The 24,682-nt window shown below is 37.2% G+C and overlaps 1 protein-coding gene across 1 annotated transcript in view; it reads right to left on the bottom strand.

Moving 5' to 3' along the window:
- The window catches only part of TULP4 (TUB like protein 4), a 156,604-nt gene that overhangs the window by 129,651 nt on the left and 2,271 nt on the right, over positions 1-24,682 (bottom strand). The window contains exons 2-3 of the mRNA XM_080615814.1: positions 11,103-11,188; positions 4,087-4,595 (exon numbers count right to left, since the gene is read on the bottom strand). The gene's annotated coding sequence lies outside the window, so the exon portion shown is untranslated. The remainder of the gene's footprint in view (positions 1-4,086; positions 4,596-11,102; positions 11,189-24,682) is intronic.

The raw sequence follows: 24,682 nt of genomic DNA, 5'->3' as shown, positions 1-24,682 counted from the left end.
GGTTTGAGAAAAGGACTCTTCTGCTTCTTGGCCAATAAGCCTTTCTCACCTCAGTCCCATTTACCATCACTTTCAAGATTAGACAAACCAAAAGCTCCTTAAAAATGATTATATTCTTATAATAATATCCCAGCTGCATTAGGAATGCTGGACAGGGAGAGATGAAAATCTAAAATAGCTACAAAAGGAATAAAGTCAGTCATTATTCAAACACCTCTCTCTCTCCACAGTACACCCTACAAGATCATTTTACCTTTAAATCACTGAGGGTCAACACTTCCTTTATGTTGTACTTATTAAAAAATACTTTTAAGACTGCAGTGTCAAACACTCAAAAGACAGGCTGAATTAAAATTATATATATTATATATTAAGATTTAATTCTTTCCGTTCCCCTCCCTTTCATTTCTACCCTCTCAGTACTTCCTAAGAAATAATTAGAAGATTTGGATGCCAGTCTTCCCTCAAGAAAATCAGTAACTAATTTAGCCACCCCCTCCCTTCCTCTGCCCTTACAGCAGTCCCACAGTTCTGTTCTTTTTCACACGTTTAGACCAAGCTTTTTGCCTTTTTTTTTTATCCACCATGAAAAAACAGCATAATGGCTGCTACATCCATTGTAAGGCATGTGTAAAAGCTGAGGATAAAAAGCATTATAGAAGAGCTAAGTGCTATTTGCACAATCTTACCACTAGTCTGAATTCAGTTGGGGCTTACCACATAAAGACAACTTGGTCTTTCAGATGAAACTCATCCCAACTAAATTTTTAACAGCATTTTCTTTAACAATCAAACTTCATGCATCTTTTCTTCCAGATCAGGGCAAGGGCTAACCATACAAGTATACTGGATTCTGGAAAAAAATATTCTTCGTTGCTGTTAAATTACTTCTAGCACTACTAGGACACTAAATATCAACACATTGCAGTTACCTCCTTTTAGTCTCACTTAAAAGAGTAGCTGAAAATATCTTTGCTCTCGATTTTCCCTTCAAGAAAGGCAGATGCTTCTTGGGCTCACCCTCTAATACTGTTTTGAATTTAAGCCCTGTGTTGTAAAACATTTCTTAAGTACAGGCACCTAATGAGACAAAAAACACATTAGACCTGTAACACAGGAAAGAAACACAAATATTTCATTTGATTTTGCTTTGAAAGTGTAGCTCTTCTCAAATGAAAAAACCAACAAGAAGTTTCCACATTACAGAAATAAATTTAGATATTCATTTTAAGAAATGAGAAGCTTATTAACAGTGGTTGTCATATTTTAATGTCAATATTTTTACCTCCTAACTGTTTCCATTAACTCATATAAAGTGTGCTAAGCCACAGCTGGACAACCAGGAAAATATTTGCTTGTTCTCATGCATCTTTCATTGAAGTGCCTCTTTTGTCGATGGAAAGAAGTCATGCACAGCCAAGTGTACCAATTCTGCAGCAAGCTCTTCAGTACTTTATGTTTATTCAATACCCTACTCGTCAAGGTTCCAGAGCAGAGCATCTGAAGATGAGGATAAAAGGAGACACGGAGGGGAAGAAAAGCAGGGAAGGAAAATTCAGGTGACCACGCACTATTTCTAAATTATATCTTCAAAAAATTCAAAACCAAAACAAAAAAGGACTCACATCCTGCACTTTGAAGATTCTGACTGCCCAAACATCTTATGGGAAGAAATGTAAGCTACAGAGTTTTTGAAAAGTCAGGCTACCAGATTCCAGGGTTCTTCAGCCTAACCAGATTTCCTTCCTGTCAGACTTGCATGAGGTCAAAGGAAATTGCAGTTTTCCCTCCCTTTATAGTCTAAAAAGGAAAAAATACAAACCAGTATCCAAGAAGACAGGAAGATACTTCAAAAAATGAGAGGCCACAAATTTGTATTTGTTCTGAAGCATCGAACCACAACTGGTTCTGCACAATCAGATGATCCCATCAGCTATCAGATGGTGACTGTGGGAGTAGTCTTCAATGTTGCTACTGAACACTATACCACAAAATTGGCACATTCTGCAATACAGTCATTATATTATAGTCTAAATACTAAAGAGTAGAAGCTGGCAAGATGACACATTTTGTTGTTTATTTAGTCCAATTTATAAAGTAACATAAATTATTAAATAATCCTATCCAAAGGGAAAGAAAATCATTTAACAAAATTAACTACTCATTTCCTAAATGGCTAAAGTACATACAAGAAAAGATAACTACTTTGAAAACAAAAGGATTTTTATTGCCTTTAAAAAAAGGGCAATTCCACAGGGAGAAAATGTAATTTTGACCTGAATGAGTACTGGTTTTCCTCTTCTTTTACTCATATCTTCTAATTATCTGTGCTTTATTCATCTTTCATTGTGGTATGAGTCACTGAGGTTAACACTGTTCTTTCATATTACACAACAATACAAAATTAATTTGGAGGACATGATTCTAAACAAATACCAATCAGTTAACTAGTGATTGTTCTTCACCCCTGGAAAAAATGAAGGAAGAATGGAGAGGAGAAAAAAAAAAAGAAGTTAGAAGATGCTTGATTTTTGTTCTGTTTGTTCTTAAATGGTTTCCTCTCCACAACATTTGTCCTTGAGTAATTCTGGAGGCTTTTCCCCTACTCAAGGATGGCTGCATGGCCTGGGCATGACAGTCAGTCATGCTGAGCACAGACATAAAGAAATCTGTAACCCCATTATAGCTGCACAGAAAGAGACACGTAGCAAAGGTGTAATGCTAGGCAGTGTGATAATAACTGCCAACCCACTAATACAGGCACTGTAATGTTAGTTTTATGCACCTATATATTGTTAAGCAAATAAAACTGACAGAAAATGTATCTGTTGGCATATTGAGAGAAGTGAAGCTTGTATTAGTGGCTGCTCAGCAGACATTCCCTGTGAATATTGACATTTATTTCAATGCAATACTCTGACAAGCTTACAACCATCTCCTCCACCAAATTATGCTCTCAGAGAAGTGAAAACAAAAAATAGTAGTAGCTGGTTGGTATTTCTGATGTGCTGAAACCCTCCTGGGTTCTTGTAATGGGGAAGAAGGCAATATATGTATCTTGTTTACATTTTTTTAAAGTGCAAGATCTTTTTCCCTGTATAGCTCCTATACAAAAAATAAGGGAAATACTTCTATTATTTCTAGAACTATTATACATACTCCACTTTCAATGCTTGATGCTACACAATCCAATTAAATGGGAGTTAAGTTAAAAAATACAGTTTGGAAGAACGAGCAAGAAACAAATTTTAAGATGCCTTCAGGAAAAATACTTTCAAGAAAAACACCAAGGGTCCTTAAGAAAATTGTCAGAAGCTATTAATGGGAGCTGTCAAATTTAGACATTCTCCAAAAGATGGAGGCATGAAGACATGAAATTCAGTAAATTGTTAGAAGTGTAGGAAGTGAGGTAAATAATAATGCTGTTCACAGGGAAAAGAAGTTAAAAAAGGTAAAAGCACTGCCTAGCAGACTCGGCCTCCACACTAAGGGTATATGAGCTAAACAGAACCTACCAAAAGAGAAAACCTAACTTAGGTGTGGGGGTTTGTTTTGTTTTAGGTTTTTAAACACTTTCTTTAGAAAGTGCATACTTTAGGTGAATAAATGTCGTGTCCATTTGTGAAAGAACTGCTGTAAGTCCAGTTAATCAGCTACTGGGCAAACACACATGGGAAATTTCTGAGGCAAATACTGCTGGATCTGTTATGCTTGTATGTCAGGGAAGCAAACCAGAAAAATAATTGAAGGCTGAACTTCACAATACAAAGTATTCAGCTGCAAGACAAATAAAAGTATTTCTGTTCCCACAGTTCTGCTCGCTTCTTCCTCAACGCCTAACACAGCACACCATGCCCCTCATTTAAACTAGGATGATTATTCAAGGACGCTACACTCTGAATCACATCAGAGAAATGAGCCAATTAAAAACTTCAAAAATGAAGATTCACAATATAAATCTGCTTTGCCCGATTAAGGTCCACCCTCAGCTTCGTGACAAGCCATACCCCTCCAGCCTCTCCTAACACAAGCATCAGCAATCATCCAATCATGCAGTTTAGGAAGCTGATCTTGACAAAAACTTACCCTCCAAAACAGCAATCAGTTTTACAGGAGCTTCCCTTCATGAGCTCAGCATGCACATGCAACAGCACTATTGTCAGTGTAAGAAAGGGAGTGGGAGGCATGGTACCACAGCAGCCTAGATTTCAATCACTTTCAACTGTGTTCAAAAGTTTTTTTTTGTTTGTTTCAAGCTGAATCAATCCTCAACACAGTCCCAGCGCAGTCCCACATTCAGCTGGCAGAATGGAGAAGGTGAAGCTGTACAGCACGAATGAGGAACAGAAAGGAGGAGTACTCGCAATTACAATTGCCACGTGAAGGCTTCTGATGAGAAATTTTGGGCATGGAATATTTCTGAACTCAAAGGTTAACCCTCAGAAGGGAAGGAAGCAGAGTCTGCCTTTTGAGGATGAGTTTAAGATGGCTGTCACAACATCCTGGACCCAAAGCCACCCATCAGCCATGCAAATATGCCTCATTTTCAAATAAACTGAAGTGGGTGGAAATAGTTCAGGCAGACGTTGAAAGTCCTGTTTCAGAAAAGACAAAGGTACAAATAACATATATCAGCCTTTTAAATAAATTGGAGATTTATACCACTGAAACACACATTCAAAATCTTTAGAGATTAAAAGAAATGTAAAATGCAACCAAGAAACTCCCTTATAAGTGTCAATCTTCTCTCTCAGGAAACAGCTGCAATCCTCACAGCACTCCACAATGTATACTTCAGGAGACACTTGCTTAAAAAGTGGTAACAACTGTGCCTCATTAATGACATTCAAAGATCTTCAAGGGAGGGAGCCCAGCTCTTACCATATCTTTTCCATTGAACTGACTGCACTGACCTTGCTTGTAATTACAGAGCAATTTCTTTCCCATAGGAATGCTCTGCAGCCTGCAAACATCCCTTGAGCCCGCAGCAGTTCCATCTAGCTCCTAATTATCTCCAATATCTACCCACAGGCTCTTTGAATACTTTTCATGTGAACATACACTGAAGTTTGGATATCCTCCCCCAAAATCCCAATACACCGTTGTATGTGACGTAAGTACTGCAACACTGTAAACAAAACATGAAATAAAAAAGGAGGGGAATATGAAGGGAGAAAATAACAGAAGCCACCAGCTTTTATAATTCAGAAAAGCCTCATAAACAAGAATTATTTATGTTGGACAGCAAGCCATATTTCAATCAGAAATCTGATAATCGCTGTGAAGCAGTGTGAGCGTGGCATGTTGCAGCAAGGAAGGACACTGCATCAGCCTGCAGGGAGGGAGCTCCTGGTGATGCCGCATTACAGGTGTGAAGCTGATTGTATGAGCTTCCCACCACGCAGCCCTTTGTGCACCACAGGCTGCTTGGTTAGAGCTGTGCAGGAGACCTTCAATGGGCTGGATTTTTTTATTATTATACATATTTCTTTAATGCAAAAAGACAAGAGTTGCAGTTTTCAAAGAACTTGGGTTTCTCAGTCTTTGGCTTTGGGATTAAGAACTTAACTCTAGTCCTGACTGTCCCTCCTATGTGCTGTAACCAAAGATTTCAGTATGTGCTGGAGGACTTGCACTTAATCCACACCCACTGCTTAGAACTCTGGATACAGAGGAGGGATACTCCTATCCTCACAATAAACAGATGTAAAGCTAATAAACAGCTTCATCTCCTTCCCATATCTGTCCCCCTTTTGTTTCAAGTTCCATGTTTTTTCCTCAAGGTTGTAGAAGGTTGTGCCAAGGTTTCTAGGTTAGAAGAGGCATATAATATCATGAATAAAGACTCAGAGTGATTTGCTTTAGATGCAACCCTGACAAGTAAGCATCACTGAAGAGGCCTTTGTAAAAACCAGGAGCTTTAAATGGATGCTTGCAGCAAAGTAAAGACTTCTGTACAGAAGTGAGCTGTTTCACTAGCAAGACTGAGAAGGCAGACGTATGTGCCCTGATACGTGAATGATGGTTCCAAGCTGCTCTGTCTAAATTATATGCCAAGAGTTGACTGGTCATCTGCACAGACCGAAGCAAGGAGGCTAGCAAGAAGCAGGCATACTCTATGGAAAGTCATGTTCTAGTGGGGAAGCTGAAGGCGGGAAGGCAGATAGGCAGATTTGCCCCTAATTAACTTAGCACAGCAGTCTGCTGTCAAATAGCTTTACTTTGCAGTCTTCACCATCACGATTCTATCTTCATCCTGGCCAGATGCTTCTTCTAGACATACACAAGAGGTACACAGATAAAACAAAAGATTGTGAAGCTGGGATAAGAAACAGCAGTAAGCTGTAGTCGCAAACAGCTCTATCATTCCTCTTGCGTAACTGTGACACTATCACCTTTCTAGTAAGAATTCTGTAATAGGCAAAAATTGCTGGTTACAGAGGTATTCAGTGGAAGGACAGCTATCAAGGACTGTGCCTTCTGTTTTCTTAAATATGATACAAAAATAAGTGTTAAAATGATCACAGATGATAATGAAAAGAAACAGATTTTCAGAAACTCTGGAAAAGCATATTCAAGGAGCAACACAAGTTATTTTAACTAGGAATTCTGAACAGTTCACTTTAATGCTGTCTATGTAAAAAAAAGAGACTACTCAAATTTTGTTTGTAAAATTCATTTCTATAATTAACTGAAAATTAGTTGAGATGCCAATTCTTCCCAATCTGCAAAGAGCAAGCCTTTGAAAGGTATCATTTTAAATATAAAATTTGATCTTTTTATATTGTATTAATACATCTATTTCTTAACGTGGCAACTTCTCAAGATAACCGGATTTTGTGTAATTCATTTAACTCTGCACAACTAGCAGACAGTGCTTGCTTCTAATTATAATCTCTACGAAGTTATGAAAATGCTCTTCCACTGAACATCCAGATTTCACCAAGAAAGTAAACAAATGTTGTAAATTTGCATATTGGATTTTTTTAAAGTATATTTGCAATACTTCCGAGCTAGCCCTGTCATTAATTTTATTACCTTTTTCTCTCAGGAAGCTGTATAAATGCAGTAACTCAAACTTCTTGGACCAAATTACTTCTCTTCCTCAACACAAAGCTCTCAATGCCTCTTTAAGTGCATCTTTACCTAACCTGTACTTACGAGATATTTTTTTTTTTTTGTGGTAAAGCTCAGATTCAGAATCCGAGAAACGTTATCACAGTTAAATCTATACCTTTCAGATAAATATTCACACAGAGCTAATGCATTCACATACACACAAAGCTAAAGTTATCCATGATTAACCAAGAAAAAAATCCCCACTGTCATTCTTTGGATTTTCTTCTTTGCCAAGTTTCACCTTACTGCCTTTCCCAAGGAGAATAAGGATCTCCAGATGAATGGGGGAAACTTTTCAAAACAGCCAGAGAAAGACTGACTTGACTGAAGAATGTCAGCTTCATGTATTTTCTACTTTATTTTGAAAACTTGGATTTTGGAAAGGAATATGGATGCATTTAGTAGAAGAGGTGGTACTTTGCAGGTTTCTTCTGCTAAATCTGACAAATATAGGTCATACTCCTGTGGCACTCAAGCTTTGCTCACGCATAGGATGCCTTCTTTTTTGAACACGACTCCAAATTCCTTAGGATTCCATCATGTTTGCAGATTCCAGCCAAAAGTAACAATAAGAAGATAAGAGCAGTTTGAGATAATTTAATAAATAATTTTGACCTAAAATTTTAAAGCTATGTTACATACAGTCACTTTTTTCCTTCTGTGCCTAGAATTACTATACATTTAGACAAACTTGGTTTAGTACAATCATTTTTTTATTCAGTAAGTACTTCACAAAGCACCTCCAGAGCTATATAAAAGCCCAATACTAAGTAAGTGCTATTTTTCTGTATGTCTACATGAAGGAGTGAAAAAGTGGAACAATTAGAAGGGGGGGAAAAAAAACACCCAAAAAACCCTCCCAAAAAATCCAAAAAAACCCACAACAACCAAAACTGGTAACTTATAATCCACCTTGATGATTCCCTTTATAAAACTCAACATCTGTACTGAAGGTTCTTCTGTGTTCAAAAAGTCTGCTTGCAAACTGCTCAAGGAAAATTCAGCTGCTTTTCCTGGTAAGCAGCTTGGCATTGTAACATCATAATCTTGCAATGCCAGTGGTCCCCTTGAGCTTACAAAGTCTATTAAAACAAACACATAAAAACATCTTTTTCAGGATTTCAATTCTATAGCTTAAGAGGATCAGTGTATTCTAGTTTCTTTTTAGATTCAAGGAACATAAGACAGTATACTACTTCAGTATCTAATGCTGCCATGACACCTCAATGCTCTCTCCATTAACTGGCTATTATGCACAGACCACAGAATACCAGGAGTTCAGTAGGAGAAAAATACATGCTTTCTTGTTATGTATACTAGCTAATTGCAACAAAATCAACACTGCAGCATCTGCTTGAAACAGCCATTACATTTGATCTGCACTAGATGGATGCACAAAACAAACATTACTTCAATAAAAAGGTAAAACATACAGTATTTCATAAAGCTGATACAAAGCTGCTGAAATTAAGTAACTCAACAATGACATTTTAAGAAAATTCCACCCCAATAACTAAAATGATTTATTATATTCACTTACTGCTGTACTGAATGACAGTACAAAACAAAGCCAATAAAGACAAATATCAGAATACAAAAACTCTATTCCTAACTATCAAAAGAATAAAAAAACTGAATTAAATATGGGAAAATCTAATTACTCAGTTATTCTAAAACTGCTAATAATACCTGATACTGCTGATAATACCTGATAATGCTGACTTCACTGGATTGTCAACCTACCAACTCTCTACTGGGCTGTTGATTAAAATGATGCAAGATATAAAACAAACAAACAAAAAAATCTGTTATACTTCATATGTAATCCAAAGATTACACATTTGCCTGAACTCAGCCTATCTCTTTCTAAAAAGATATAAAACAAGACATTATACATAAACATCCTGTCTTGCTTGTAATGGTAGGCCATCACAGCAATGGCTGTATTGCTGCCACTGCTGTTTCTCCTTGTGTCCATATTGTAATGTATTTGTCTCATACAAGAAACTCCATAATGCTGGTGCCACTGGTCAAAGTGAATATGGAAAGCCTACTACGATTATCTCTGAGAAGGATGAGTAACTAACTCATAATGTTCCTAGCATGAGCATTTCAGTGCATGCATAAAACTGCAAAGCCATAACAGAGCATAAGGAAATGTTATACATCATTCCAAACATGTTAAATATACTTATAAATAACTGCAACATGGACGGTGAATGGATAAATGTTCCACCACAATAATCTTGAAAAAAGCAAATCCCCAAAGATGATTATCATACAGGAACAAATAATTTCATAAATTAATGCACCTGACAGATCTGCAGTGTGTCAGTATCTTCCAATTATTCCCCACAGTGTCACTCCTACAGTAACCCATCAAAAATCTATCACTAAGAACAGGAGTAAACTACATTGTACTGATGGATAACCACTAAAATCATAAAACAAATATTCCATCCTTTCCTGTCCATCCCTACTGGACACAAAGTCCTTAAGCAAGTAAACTCCAAAGGGTCCCATGCAAACATGTTATTTAAAGGGGATGCTAACAAACCTTATTTTCTTCCCCTTGCTCTCAAGAATGATCAAAGTATAGAATTAAGTCTTAGGAGCTCTCTAAAACTTCGACGGAGATATTCTACTCTCAGTACTGCAAGACAGCTATGAATTGTCTGCTATGCCTATCTGGTCCATTTAATTATCTTGCATATATTTAGTTTGGGTTTTTTTCTTTTGTTATTTCTACCAGATATCAAGTAGGTAGGAGACAGTATTAACAAGATTCATGGATTTCCCCACTTCTCTTCAGGGCAAAATATCCATAAAATAATACCATCTCCAATCCATCAGATTTCTTTTTAGCTGCTTAACTACAATTATCACGTGAAGCAAAGTACTTTCTGAAGTCTTGTAACAGATGCAAGCAAAAAAGGCTGGTGAGCTAATACTATCAGCTCATGTCTTATGTTGATTAAAGCTTGAGAAGCTAAAGCTCACATCCTAAAAACAAGTTACATTGATATATCAGTTGACTGAAACCAGTAATGTGGCTTTTTAGAAATGTAACTCACATGCTTTAGTTTGCACTTACATGTTTACAGATTTTCACTTCAGATGAAGAAATCCATCTCACAGAGAGCAATATGAACAGTGAAATAAAGCAAGACACTGCGAGATTCAAGACAGATGTACTAGAGCAATGCAGAGCTGCAGGGATCTGATTACAGACAGTATCTGCTGCTAGGCAGTCAGTCTCCCACTGGGCTGGAGAGCACATACACAGGGATGTTCTACAATAAAACAGTGTTTGTTTCTTATATAGAGCCTTACAAATGTTGCAGGATTATTCCCTCTCAATGCTTCAACATTTTAACTTATCAAAATTCTTAAGCAGAGCATAGCAAGGCACTTACAGTTTCATAACAATGCCCCATGCAATGTGCTCTGTGATTCTTGGATCTGTTGCTCTCCTTGCAAAAGCCAAAACCCGAAGTACAAAGCAACTCCTGTGGATTGACAGCAAATGCTGCTTCTCAGAACTGTACCCATAGCAGCCAGAGTTCTATCAGGCTAAATGCAAACCCAAACCTATCTCCTGGAAGGCAAAGTGCAATTGCAAAGAAAATCAGCATACAAGCAGGTCATCCACTCTGTTCAACATATGTTATTGTTTTATTTGCTCTGAAGAAGAGCTACAAATAACTGACACCGTATCAATTTTCCAAAGAATCTTCTATAATTATATTGGTATGCCCTATTGAAATGCTATCAGGTTTCTCATAGCAGCCTTCAATGATTCAAACAGCTAACCCTGTTCTTCCCATAAAATTATTAATACGAAGAGAGCAGCATCATTCCTCAATAGAAAAGCTCATACGTGACTGGCAGAATTACCATTATCAATGGTAATCCAACGGCTTTATGACATCTCTAGAGAAATAAATTTTTATAGCAAAAGTAGCAGTACATTCAGTACTTACACACAGTAAGGCAGGACTGCTTCTACAAGATCTTTCTCACCAATTACGATGCCTTGAACGCACACATTGAAGTCTTTTTAGCAACTCTGTAAGACAGGTAAGTTACAATTTCTGTCATAACAGATGAAGAAACTAAAGGTACAGGCCTGCAACACAAGCAAACTTCACAGCATGCTTCTTTAGCTCAACTGCCTCTATGGCCCACTCCAATTTGCCTTCCTAGATCTGGTTGCCCACTGCTGGATGTCGTTCTGACACCTCCTTAGGCAGACTCAGTTTCTTAAAACATAAGAAAACAAATATTAAAAAGGCAGGGAGTGTTATGTGGTCTTCAGGAGCTGGATCAGCTCACTGAAGGGTCAAATGAGCAGGCAGGACCCACAAGACTTTGGTGCAAGGAGATCTCTCAGAAACAGAAAGATGCCAGATCAGCTCATCTGCATCGTGGAACTTCCCCATGAGACAGAGCTGGAGCACCCTCCTTAATATTGACAGACAAGAATGAAGAATTTACCATTAATGGCTTTCAGTCTGTGCCACCATCCTATTCACCACTGAGTGTGATTCATCTGATGTTTTTCTGTTCATTTCAATCTTGCTTCAACACTTAACCTGTTTTGGATCCACAGGAAAAGCCATAACCAACATTCTACTTTTTGTTTGATAATACCTGACAACATCCATCAACATTTGGTGAAACACATCTTGTGTCAAAACACTTCAGCAATTCACTGCAGATGGACAGATACTCAGGCCAGGTTAATTCAAAAAGATTTACAGTAACCACAAAGAGTTATCAGCTCAAATCATCAAGCAAGGAAACTTGATTTTAACATACAATTTTAATTTGATTTTGCATTTCCACTCCTTTTCTGAAAGAAAGCTTGTTATGAGATAATCTTAAACTGATGTTGATTTGCAAGTAAATATAGCTTATACCTCATATTTGGTATTTCATTTTGCTAACTTTAATGCTATAATACATTTACATTTAAGCAATTACACAATTTAAACACATTTATTCAGATTAATGATTTTCATATTTGATGTTAAGAATGATAAACAGTTCTTCTCATTTTCTGGACCAGATGTTCTCCAAACTGTCATATATGCAGCAGTGACACAAAGTACATGCATACAGAACATTGCAAGTACACAAGGTATCCTGAATGGTTACAAGACCCAGCTTAGAACAGAAGTTCCTACTGCCAATAGTCAACTCCAATGTCACCAATGTTGCTGGGTACAGCAAAAAAAAAGCTGCAATATTTTGAAGGATTACATTTTAGGATTATCTTCCAAACTCACAAGCGTATCAAGTTAGCTTCAAAGGAAGCTAGAATTCCACTTATATAACTCCAAGTTTTGCAAGCTTTAGAGAAAGGTACTGATAAAACTACACTAGATATTTTGGATTCATATGCTTCTGCTAATCATGTTTGCATTGAAAATGAAATTTGTTGGGGTGTTTTTAATAAAAAGAATCATTACCTTTGGCTAGTGAACTGAGCTGACTTTCTGGATTCAGCATCACTACATCAACAGAGAGCTGATCTCAGCATCACATTTAATTTTTTTAACATTTTGCAAGAGGAAAACAACCCTTTTCAGTTTCTCCTTGTAAAAAAATAATTGACATTAACTATCCTGAAATGAACACACAATTTTCCATCTATGCCTACTGAAGAAAATCTGTTCCAAGCTGATCTGCTCCTTCAGCAAACTGCATCCAATTTACTCAGCAATTTCCCTCACTTCAGTGATCTGATGTACTTTAAAACTTCAGCAAAAAATATTCAAGCAGTAGGTACTCACATTACTTATTAGCAAAGCCATTTTATTTAAATTTGACAACTTATTTAAAGGCTAAATTTACTACAATAGACTTAGACAAAAAGCTCCACTTAAAAATAGTATCTTTTTATATCCATTTTTAGCTACCATGTAAATGCTCGCTAACATATTGTAGTAACAAAAGACTTTTGACTATGGCATTGTCAGAAAGGCTTCTCCTCCACTATGGACCCGTATCTGCACTTCCATCATATCACAAAAAGGTCCCGAGCCTCAGTTTCAAAGCTGACACTGAAAATAAAACCAAGCTAAAAAGCCAAATTCTAAAATAAACTGCATGAGGTACAGGCACACATTCTCTTCTAATCTTTCAGCAGGGGACTGTTGATAGTCTCTACCAGGTACAGCAACAGAAGACATATCAAACAGTCACAGCCAAACAGTCACAGCCAGACTTCAACATATTTTGTCTGCTAAAGCCCTTTAGACATACTAGTTTCATTTCTTCAAAACTTCATGAAAAAATACAAGGTTTTCATACTTTGAATCTCAACATACACAAGATTTCAGATAGATTTAATATGGCATGAACAATGCCTATATCAGATTCGTAATACAGAAGCCTATGCAGAAATTAGTATTTCTACTTCCCCTCATTCCAAGCCATCTACATATGCACCCATGAGAAGAAAAATTATCATTGCTATTTGCCAAACCCTGCAGTGTCATATGGGAGCAGTAGGTCAATCTTTAGAAGACTGCTTAAACCTGACCAGTGCCTGATCTCCCTTCCAGCTGACAGCAGGTCATGACAAACATTATCCCTGTCATGCAATGACAGAGCTGGAGGGAATTCTTCTAAGAGAAAAACAGAAACATAAGGAGCAAGTTTCTTTCTGGGAAGATGGGGTGAATTAAGGTCATACTGAGAACAGGCAGGTGGTTCACAGGGCAAAAAGGCACTAGATTAACATGTGGAATTTACGCAGTTTTATTTTGAAGCCATAATGCTTAAGCTTTTTGGGCAAAAAGCCGAAATCAGACTTTAGGCATGGTATCAGCTTCCTGGACTGAGTAAAACAGGCCAAGAGCATGTACATACATACTACAGAGCATCATTTGTCATCTAGTTAAAGGCATGTTTAGTTAGCTTAGTAGGGATAGAGAGTTTGGGGGAAAAGGGTGGGAGAATCTGTGTCCTTCAGTCTAGCAACAGCATTCCTGAAACACACTTAAAAAAAACTCAACCCTGAAAACAAACCCAAAGTTATTTAAGCTTTTTTTTATTAGCATGACAATTAAATGCTAAAATATTTGACATGAGAAATGACATGTTCATAAAATTCACTATACAAGACAGTCCTGTCTCAATAAATTAGACAATAAACTCACATAGGGATATAGGAGTGTGCTGCTATAAAAACAATCAGCAATTACATTAAACAGAGACAAAATGCTGATGACAAAGATAGGATGGCAGTGATTCTTTCCATGCTATTCCCATAAAGACGCAACTGACAGAAGTACTCAACAGGCGTTTGCCTTAAAAAAAAATAAAAATTAATACAGACTGCAAACTCCTGAGAGAAGAGAGAGTACTATCCTCATGCTAGATTCTTTCCAGACATTGTTTGCTGTTACTGTAATCACATCCCGACTGGGGCTGAGGCAATAGGACACAACACAAAAACACCTCTTTGACGACCCATACATCTGTCTCAGCCCAAAACCTGTATATAATACCAATACCTTTGTTTCATTTTTGTTTCTGTATGACACAAACATGCACCAAAAACCAGCAGTGGAAAGCAGGAAGCAACCTTTCCAGCTGATCAAGGCCTAGGTTCAGCAAAATATGTCTTGACATGCTCAAGCTATGAACACACTACGATATGCTGTTGACTGTGTGTATAACCACAAAGAGCCAGAGCATTTGACAAAAGGATATTACGACACAATCAATTTCTATAATACTAAGGATCTAACAAGCCACTGATCATAAACATTTCTTTTCTAGCTGAGAAAGCAAGCTGCTGTGTGGCAGCATTTTCAGGCTATCCACTGACATCATGCTAAGAAAGAGGTAATTGTCCCAAGGCAGATTTCGACTTATCACCAGCATGAGGGAGTGTCTTGTTTATAATCAGACTCATCAGTAAGGATTTCAGAATTTAGAGGACAAGAAAAAAAACCAAAACCAACCAAAACAAAAAAGCACAGACTAAATAAACCTACTTCTAGAAAATCTCAGCTTTTGCCCACTTTTTTTGTAAATACTAGAAAAAATCTACAGAAACTACTCCATGTGAATGAGTGCTAGGGAAAATACAATCTGAAGTATCACATTTCCTAAGCCTTTAATCGTTCAGACAGCGGAGAGTACACGACATCTAATATAAATTCTGAAATCCCTAGTATAAGAAGAGATTATGACTTTCTGAGCAGTGGCTTTATATCATTTTTTGTCTGAACAGTCTTTTGACCAGAGTTGTGGGCCTGAAATTTTCCAAAACAGTGAACAAAAGGTCTTCGGCTCTCAGCTCACAGCAAGCATGCTGCAAAGTGCACTAGATATCCTAATGCTGCCAAACAAGCTGTGCACTTCTGTGAGTTTTATTTTGTATGGAAACCAGCACCTCCCACAACTTTTCCCTCCCTATTACCACTTATTCATACTTTGAAATAATCTGCAAGAAAAGCTTGAAAAAAAAGGCTTGAGTATTATGGTACACACCACATAACAAACATCAGAGTCTGGAGAGCAGAAACCTTAACAGGCTCTCTTTGAGCAACTATGCATGGTATCAATCGCACAGCCACAGGAACTTGCCCTGAAAGAAAGCTCAAAACTGCAGAGAAACATGACAGCATTATCATCTTTTGACAAATGTAAACCCCTGAGAGGTCCCTGAATTTACTTAGCTAGTCAAAGAAGGCAAGTAAACCTCTGAAGATAGAGAGTAATTCTCTCAAAAAATAGAAAGGAAAAAGACAGGTAAACTAGACACATTACATATAGAGGTGGTAAGCAGCTCAAGGTGAGACACCCAGGAAGCCTCATAGCCTAACCTGAGAAACCTAGAGAAGAAAATTAACAAAAAAGAACGCAATTTTGTTTATCACATCTTTCATGGCATTTTTGAGTTGTTCAGCTAAATTTCTAAACAAACATCTGTACCAGAACACTGATAAGCCTTCAAACAAAAAGCAAGGACCCTCTAGACTTTTCTTCACGCTCTCTGTGACCTAAGGAATTTTGTTATTTGCCTCTTTGCCTTGAAGTATAACTCTCCTCTTCACAAGGTCTGTACCTATACCTAGATGCAAGAAGAGAACAGTCCTGTTAACAGCTGACTTCATGAGAGAACCAGATCATACCTATATTATGAAATTAGGTCTGTCTTCTTCTGAAAAGAATAGTGCTTTAATTTAATGAAAGCACCCAACTTCACATATAACACAAAGACGGTGCTGTGCAAAAGTTTAGGCTACATAAACTTAGCGTTTAATTCTCATCTTTAACAAATCTATGACACGGTTAAATTGTATTTTCCATATTGTATGCCACACTGTTCAAACATAAATCTGGGGCATAGTAGCTGAGTAGTAAAGAAAATTATTATGGGGATTAGCAATCTGTTTTCCAGAAACAATCCCAAACAGGTAGGATGAGACTTTTCAACAAAAGAGTACCCCTGTTTTATTCATACTGCTTCAGTAAACAGAAACATTGCTAAAAGATTATGAAAATGAAAAATCCCACAAGCTAACCCACAGATCTGTGGCCAAAAAACATCTCTATGGATAAAGCTGAATAGTCTACAGATGTATTTTCCATTACACGAGGGAAAGAAATGCACCAAGCTGCTGTATCAACCTTTCTGTCACAAATGTACCCTTACCAATGAATGAGACACAGACTTGTCGCCGCTAACTCCCAAAACCCTCAACACACCAGATTTTAATTTAGCAACACTGTGGACCCTTTGTGTGATTCACTGTCTGCTACAAACAAGTGGAAGAATCTTTCAACTACAAGAGTGCTTTATGTGGATATGTCTGAATATGTGCCCTACACAGGTACCTCATCCAGGCATACACTTTTGCCAACCTTATTATGTTAAAGTAACATTACTTCGCACCATTGCTGTGTCTGATGGTTTACAGATGTCAAGTGATAAGCCAAGAGTTCACAATCTCAAGAATCAACAAGAAAACAAGGAAATAACGAGTCACACAATATTTATAGCTTAGCCCTTCTTTCTGCAACTTTTTCAGTTTAACCTTTCCCTAGCCTAGTCATCTTCACTTGAGTGAACATTTGACTCATTTTCAACTGCATGATTATTTAACATGACCCTGAACTTTGAACCTTTTATCTGGTGTCCTAAAAGTACTCTACTAGCCTCAGGATCCTAGGAAATGTAGGAAAATAGTATTATTCCCAGTACACTGGGTAAAAGACAAGCATCTCAAGGCAATACAGAAGCTCATGATAGAACTGAGAGAGAAGTACAGGAGCTCTGACTCCCAGCCTGCTGCTGTACTCATCAAATACTGTACAACAAAAATAAAATTCAAATATAACTGTTAACTTAGACTGACATAGATTCATTTAAAAATCAAAACCAGCATTTCAACAGAACACTCATCTACATGGGGTTGCAGCTGCTTTTTAAGGCATTCCATTTATGTCAGCAACCTCCCACAGCCTACTTCACCTTTCTAACCACAAGACCCTGCTAGAGTAAACACCAAACAAGCAGAGGCAGAACTTTGAACACACCAGGAATTACTAGGATACCTTAGGTTACCTGACAGGTAAGCAGGGCTTCCCTTACACAAATGATTCTGAAATCTGACCCAGAGAACTCATTCATTTATCTATTAGGGAGGCCTGGAAAAGATGCCAAAACTCATTAGGATTTCTTAAATGAAGGTAAAACTCCAGATCACTAAAATTAAGTGAAAATAGGACAGAACCCTTTTCTAAATGTAGATCTTGCTGTGCAGCCAAGTATGTCTGCATGCAATTGTTATTTACTTTAAAGTTGGGGTGATTCTCCAGATAGTTTAGATCAGCTACCATAATGAGGTGCTTTAGAACAAAATAAAGACAAAAACAACAACAAAAGAAAAATCCAAGATTTCTTTTCTGACTATATTTGCTATTATGATGGACAGGCAAAAAGAGAGCAATAACAAAATAGAGTCTCACCTTGCATACCACAAAACTGCAAAATTTTAAACTTCAATGAATGCAAAGACAGTAACAATATCAGCCAGGAAATACAGTCACAACTCTTAAACAGAAATATTAGAAGAAACTGTGCTAAAAGTTGTAAAAAACAACACCCTCCTCCCTCCAAAAAAACCACACACACATAAAAATAAACAGCCCCAAAAAACAGCCTAATCAAGGACACAAACTCAAAGAAATCACGTATTCTTTAGTAGGCTCTCCAGCGCTCTCTCCATTCAACCTGCATCACCTCAGGCCCATTCTTATCAATAGTATTATCAGCCCACACATGGAAAGGTATACCCAAAAATGTCATTTGGGGCAATCGAAACAGTAACAGAACTGAGCACTGTCAGCATTTACAGATCCTTCATTCAATGCTTCCGCACTAGTCCTGCCAGTGAAGAAGACAACAACCCAAACCTCTTAAGATACTCAAAGGGAGAGAAGTTATGCTAAGAGCTTGAGCAAGTATTAAGCTCAGAAAGCAATGAGCTCTTAGTCTATACACAAACAAAGCAAAGCGGAAGTAAAGAGAAGCAAAAACAAACAGTTGCACATCAGTATGGAAACTCAGTCATCAGCCATGTTATTTGTCAAAACTGTGACAACGCAGCTGGAGGCGAATCATCATGATCCAAATCCTCATGACACATCCGTCCCACTACACCTTCCTTAACCAAAAATGGGCAACTAGTATCAGATCTACTCCTGGAGACACTACAAAAAACATTTTATCATTTGCTATGCAAAGCTCATTTGATTGTCTTAGATTTTTTCATTCTCTGCCCAATATAAAGCAAATGTTGGTCATTTGCTGATTTTTGTGCTCATCTTTGGACAATAAAGGACACAAATTCAAATCCAAGCTAGGGAACAAAGTTTCCCAGTATCAATGAGCAATGTTATTTTAAAATCAGCAAAAGCTCATTTCTCATTCTTCTTCTCATTCATCATCAGCTTTTCTCATTCTCACAGCACAAGACAATTGAAACACAAATATTTTCTCTCCAAACCAACTAGAAGCTTCCTCACACCAGAAGTATTTAAACCAAACTCCAAAGGGGGAAGGGAAAGACTGAATTAAGTAAGTACCCAACCTTTGGAATATAACCTCTCTATGACAGTGACAAAAGACTTTCCTGCCGCATCTTGTGAAAATAGGACACTATCTTTTATGAAATCTTTTGGCATTACAGCCAAAGTCATTCAGCCCAGAACAATCACTACTCAGGTCATCTGCTCTCTGTATGAGTAATGATTGCAAACCCCACCAACACAGAACTGAAAATGAAACTGTATTATAAGAATTTTCCATATAATCATCTTCCTCATCTCCCAAGCTATATCATTCCCTAATCAAGTGGTCTCTCATTTAAATCCTTGGAAGAAACAGACATTTCCAATTCCTCTATTAATAATAAGAAGTACTTAACCTGGAAATACAAGGGAGGGTCTAAAACTATACAGGCATACTCTTTGCACTAGTACTGAGCTCAAATTGTACTTTCTTAAACTGTATACTTTTCTCAGTCTTACTAAAGGTCCAGTGAACGGACTTTAGAATTCAAAACCTCTCTTTGCAAGACTGGGAGATAACAGATTTTGGATTTAAGACCTGTTCCCTAGGGTTATTCTACTGCTATAAAGGAAGAGAGAAGGTCTTCTCAGCAGGCTGGCAAAATCTGCAAGGAATCCATTTCTGAAAGGTCTATAACTCAGAGGAAGAGGACTTAAACACTTAATCCTATGATTTCTGTTTGCTCTTAATAGAAGCCTGTTGCTGCATTAAACTTTTTATTGTTGAAACAGACTAATTCTTGCTCATCGTAGCCTACTACAATTCATAACAGGGCTTGCTATAGGTATCTTTAGAAGAACCATGTCCCTCTCATATTTTTAATCAATTTTTTTTAAATCTTCATCTCCACTTCGGAAGAGCTGCAAATGGTTCCAAATCGCATACCTGTAACCATGAGCTGGTTTAATTTTATCCCTTCATCATTCATGCAAGATAGCAGATTTTCACTGCATAGTTTCCCATACAATCACAGAAGTGTAGAATCAACCAGGCTGGAAAAGACCTTTAAGATCATCAAGTCCAACCATCACCCCAGGACTGCCAAAACCACCACTAAGCCATGTCATTAAAGGCCTCATCTCAACGTTTTTTGAACACTTCCAAGGACATTGATTCCATCACTTCCCTGGGCTGCCTGTTCCAATGCCTGATCACCTTTTGGTGAAGAAATTTTTCTTAATACCCAGACTAAACCTCCCCTGGCACAGATTGAGACATGTCATTATGAGATTAAAATGTGTTTATTTAAATCTCTCTCCTACAATTCAACCACTTTCATTGCTTTATCTAATTAAATTCACTAAGAGTTACCAGCCAATGGGAGCTGTAGCCCCATTTTCTGATCTGACAAATTTAAAATAAATAAATTATACATGTACACACTGCCATAAAGGATCTTTTCCCTTAGGCATCAAACATCCTTAAAGAACTGCTATCAAACCCTAACACACGACAGACAGAAGGAGGAATCCAAGCCACGGAAAATTCCATGTCAAATTGGAAAAATGCTTAGCAGTCTCCAGAACAATCCAAGTCTGGAAAGGCAAATCAAACACATTTAATTAATATCACTGTTTCATTATAGATGAAATCAAAGCTCAAGTATTGACCATGGGAAAGAGCCATTTTGACACACTGCTCTCTTTCCATATCATTCCTGAACGTCTTATGGGTTTTTATGGATGAACATATGATAAATAGGGGGCTAATACCTGTCCTCTGCTACTTAACTTGAGAAACTTCACACCAAAACCTCAATTAAAACATTCCCCAATCTAATAAACAATCACAAGCTTGGCAATTAACTTTTCAAAAGCAAGCTTTTTACACTCACAATGTTTTTACAGATACAATTCATACACAGATATGAACACTACAGTCTTTATAAAAAGATACACTGCTAAGAACAAAACTGGCTATAAGTGGTTCTCAGGTTTCATTCTGAGAGAAATAGAAAGCATAAACAAGCTGGACGTTACTAGAAGTGAGAAGATTTTATGAAGAGTTCTTTTTTTCATATTTCCCAGTAAATAAGAGTCTGCACACAAGACCCGATATTCCATACATACACATCAAGTACTCAACTTTATCCAGAGACGTTTCATATCAAATTTTACAAATTAAAAATAACAGGGGTTTACATCATGCAAAATTACAGGAGTGAAAAATTGTAACTTTTATGCTGGCAACAGCCTAACTAAGAAAAGACACTTCCTGTGTTATAGGATACTGCAGATGCTAAAGCTACCAAGGGTTCAAAAAGAGATTGCACAAATTCATCACAACCCAAATGATTAAATACCAAATCATCTGCCCTCAGACCCCTAAACTGCATCCTGCTAGAAACCAGTAACACTTCCCTTCAGACACTCAGCTATTTTCATGTCCTATGATACTCTTCCCTAGGCATATCATTCAATGTTAAAAACAAGATATTGATGTAGAAACAGCTCTGGTCTGAGCTGACACACCATTCTTAGGTCCCTATTTTTGTGCCTGGGAAAAAGGAAGGTAAACTATCTAAAGCTGGTTCAACACCTATACTCTCCAATTCCTTCATTTCCAAACACTATGTAGGGCACTTGTATGGCAGCCAAGATATTTCTATAGTAACAGTTCTTAATATACTTACATCACTCATGAGAGCTGGGGAAGACACCACAAATATATAACTTTTCCTCCTTTTCCTGTAGCTGAATTCACTCCCCCTTTCAAGTTTTGTTTAGTACTTAAAATAGCTTTATGAGTAATGTTTTTGGTATTTTCATACAACATCAACTATTATCTACAGCCTATGTTATCTTCAAGACAGAATTTGTGTTAGTTGATCTCCTTTTCATGTATTTTATCCAGATTTTAGATAGGTAGCTCTTTCGGGGTTTATTTTTTAGTTACTCTAGAACTGAAAGAATTTCCTAGAAGTCATTCTACCATTCCATTAGAATACGGAGATCTGCTCTTTATCAAGCACAGGCAGCAATAACATTGCAAGTAATGCCTGGATGCCCGACAGACCAGAGTTTCCCCTGTACTAGACACTGAACCCAAAACAGAACAAAATTGAGAGCACTCTGTCCCTCTCTCAATTTAGGAATTCTGTTTGCTATGGTGTTTCCCCAAACTAATGGAGAAACATTAGTTTCTGCGGACTGCGATCCACCATAATCACAGCGGGCAGCCAACCTTCTTCACAATAACTTTATTTGCTACTTATCTTCAAAACACTGCTCTTCTATCGTATTCGTAATATACATGCAGAAAGAGTCTTTTCTTTCATATTGTGTCAAACATTTATGGGTCCTGCCTGTGGTTTTTGTCTGCTTAAATGGTGCCAGGTACCACTGGTAAAATATTTGCAGTAACTTTCTTTAAATGGTTGTGTGAATGGGTTTGGCCTTCTTCCAAATTTTACCTTGCAAATATTACTCAAACTAGTGAAATGAAAAATACAAAGATTTTATTTAGAAATCAGTTTAGCTGCAAGATTTGCTTCACTAAATACTTAGTGAGAAGAGTGTCTTCAAACAAGAGGAATCTATCCACCACATGTACAAAGCGGCAGAAGAACTGACAGAATGGACTGATACTAGCACTGAGAAATGCTAGATCTTTATATTCTAATGGAAGAGTTAATCTTCAAGTACATGCCTCATGAAGAGTACTTTGCACCAGACAAGGACGTTGGAGACTATTCAAACTTCGGGTACTCGCAGTGTATGGCTGGTTCTGCCAGCTCTGAAACTATGCAAAAGGCAACAAACACAAATTAATCAGGACCTCCACAAAGAGCCCAGCTTTCCAGTGGGAGGCTATCCAGACCAGCTTTAATATAATCAAGGATATGATGTGCAGGTGAATAATACTAAGGTCTTTCATGGGTATTACCACAAAGTGAGGACTCTTATAGACCATTTTAAACATACCAAAGTTTTAAGTACTGTAAAATGATGTAGAGGAAGGCATTTAGTTTAAAATAACACAACACGGAAATAATGAATCAAATACAAAAGTATGGGTCAAAACATGAGTCACACAAAACCAATGAACACAGAAATAAGCAAGACAACTTTTTCTTGAAACTGGCCATCTCAGAACATTTCCTCTTGGACCATTTTTCCAAATCATCTGAATCTACACCAATCTAACTGAAGTATACAGAGAGTCAACAGAAATCACTGACTATACCTGCAAGACTGCTGGCAAACATTTCATTACAGTAGATAAGCCTTCATCCTCTTTAATAAAAGATTTACAACTTAAATCTAAGTTATATGAACTCATGTCTCAGGACAGCATTACAGTATCTAGGAATACAGTTCCTATTCTATTTAGTATATAGTATACTATACAGTTCCCAAATTATAATTCTTCCATTATCAATCTTTCATACATTTTCTAACTTTTATGTTACCCCTAAATGACAATGCTTTAATGTATTGTCTTGAAATAAATAAATGGTTTTCTGTCCTATTTTGGAAAATATCAACCCAGTAGAAGATCTCAAGGCGTAAACTAAACTACTAAAATGAGCGACAATCACCTGTGCACCTCAATTGATAGAGGTAGGTGGAAAACAACAATTTAAGGATGTGTACTTCATGCACTTCTAGCATCAGAGGTTTGTTCTGCTACCAGATGCATTACAAAAACGTGACACTGAAGGTGACTGGAACTGGTGGTTCCATTCCAAAAAAAAAAAAAAAAAAAAAAAGAAGAAATGTGAGATTCCGTACCATTTTTAACAGCTCTGCAAGATGGAAATGAATGAAAACCAGACAGATATGAGAATACTGCCATGTAACTCACTCATTCACTCACACACACTTCTATTTTTTCATGACAGGTACCAAGAGACATTATGTACAAACTCTCTCAGCAGTCAAGCTCCCTGGTAACTGAACTGGAGACATGTGCCACGTTACTACTTTGATCACCTTAACAAACACTGTCCTGAATCATTCTCTAGCTCATAAATGAATTTGGTTAAGCCTTCAGCAAGGTCTCTTCTGACACTAAGAAAAGTCAGTTCTACTTAAAGCACTGGCTTAGATTACAACACTGGTATGGGAGGTACAGTATGAAACTACCTCAACCATCATCAAGTGAAATAAAAACACTACAACATAAAATTGTACACACACAGAGGTGTGGGAGGTGGGAGGGTTTAAATTATAAAATATTTAAATAAAAAGTCTGATTTTATTGGTAGACCTTATAGATTTTCTTACAGCGATCACAGGCAGACAATCATCGCTTTATGAGCACTAGATAAGATAACAATAATTGCCCTTAGATAAGAAGAAAATGATTACACTGAATTCTTTTGTAAGGTGCTTTGAGACCTACTAATGAAAAGTACTGCTTAAAAGCTGTGTATTATAGATACGCTTAATCATTACATAAAACAAGTACAACTCTTTCTAAAGTCTAGCTATAAACAAAACTATTTTTATTTGAAAGTTC

This window comes from Psittacula echo (assembly GCF_963264785.1).
Source record: "Psittacula echo genome assembly, chromosome: 4".
NCBI classification, from domain to species: domain Eukaryota; kingdom Metazoa; phylum Chordata; class Aves; order Psittaciformes; family Psittacidae; genus Psittacula; species Psittacula echo.
Note: the sequence above shows the minus strand (reverse complement) of the source record. Positions and strands in the feature narration are given on the sequence as shown.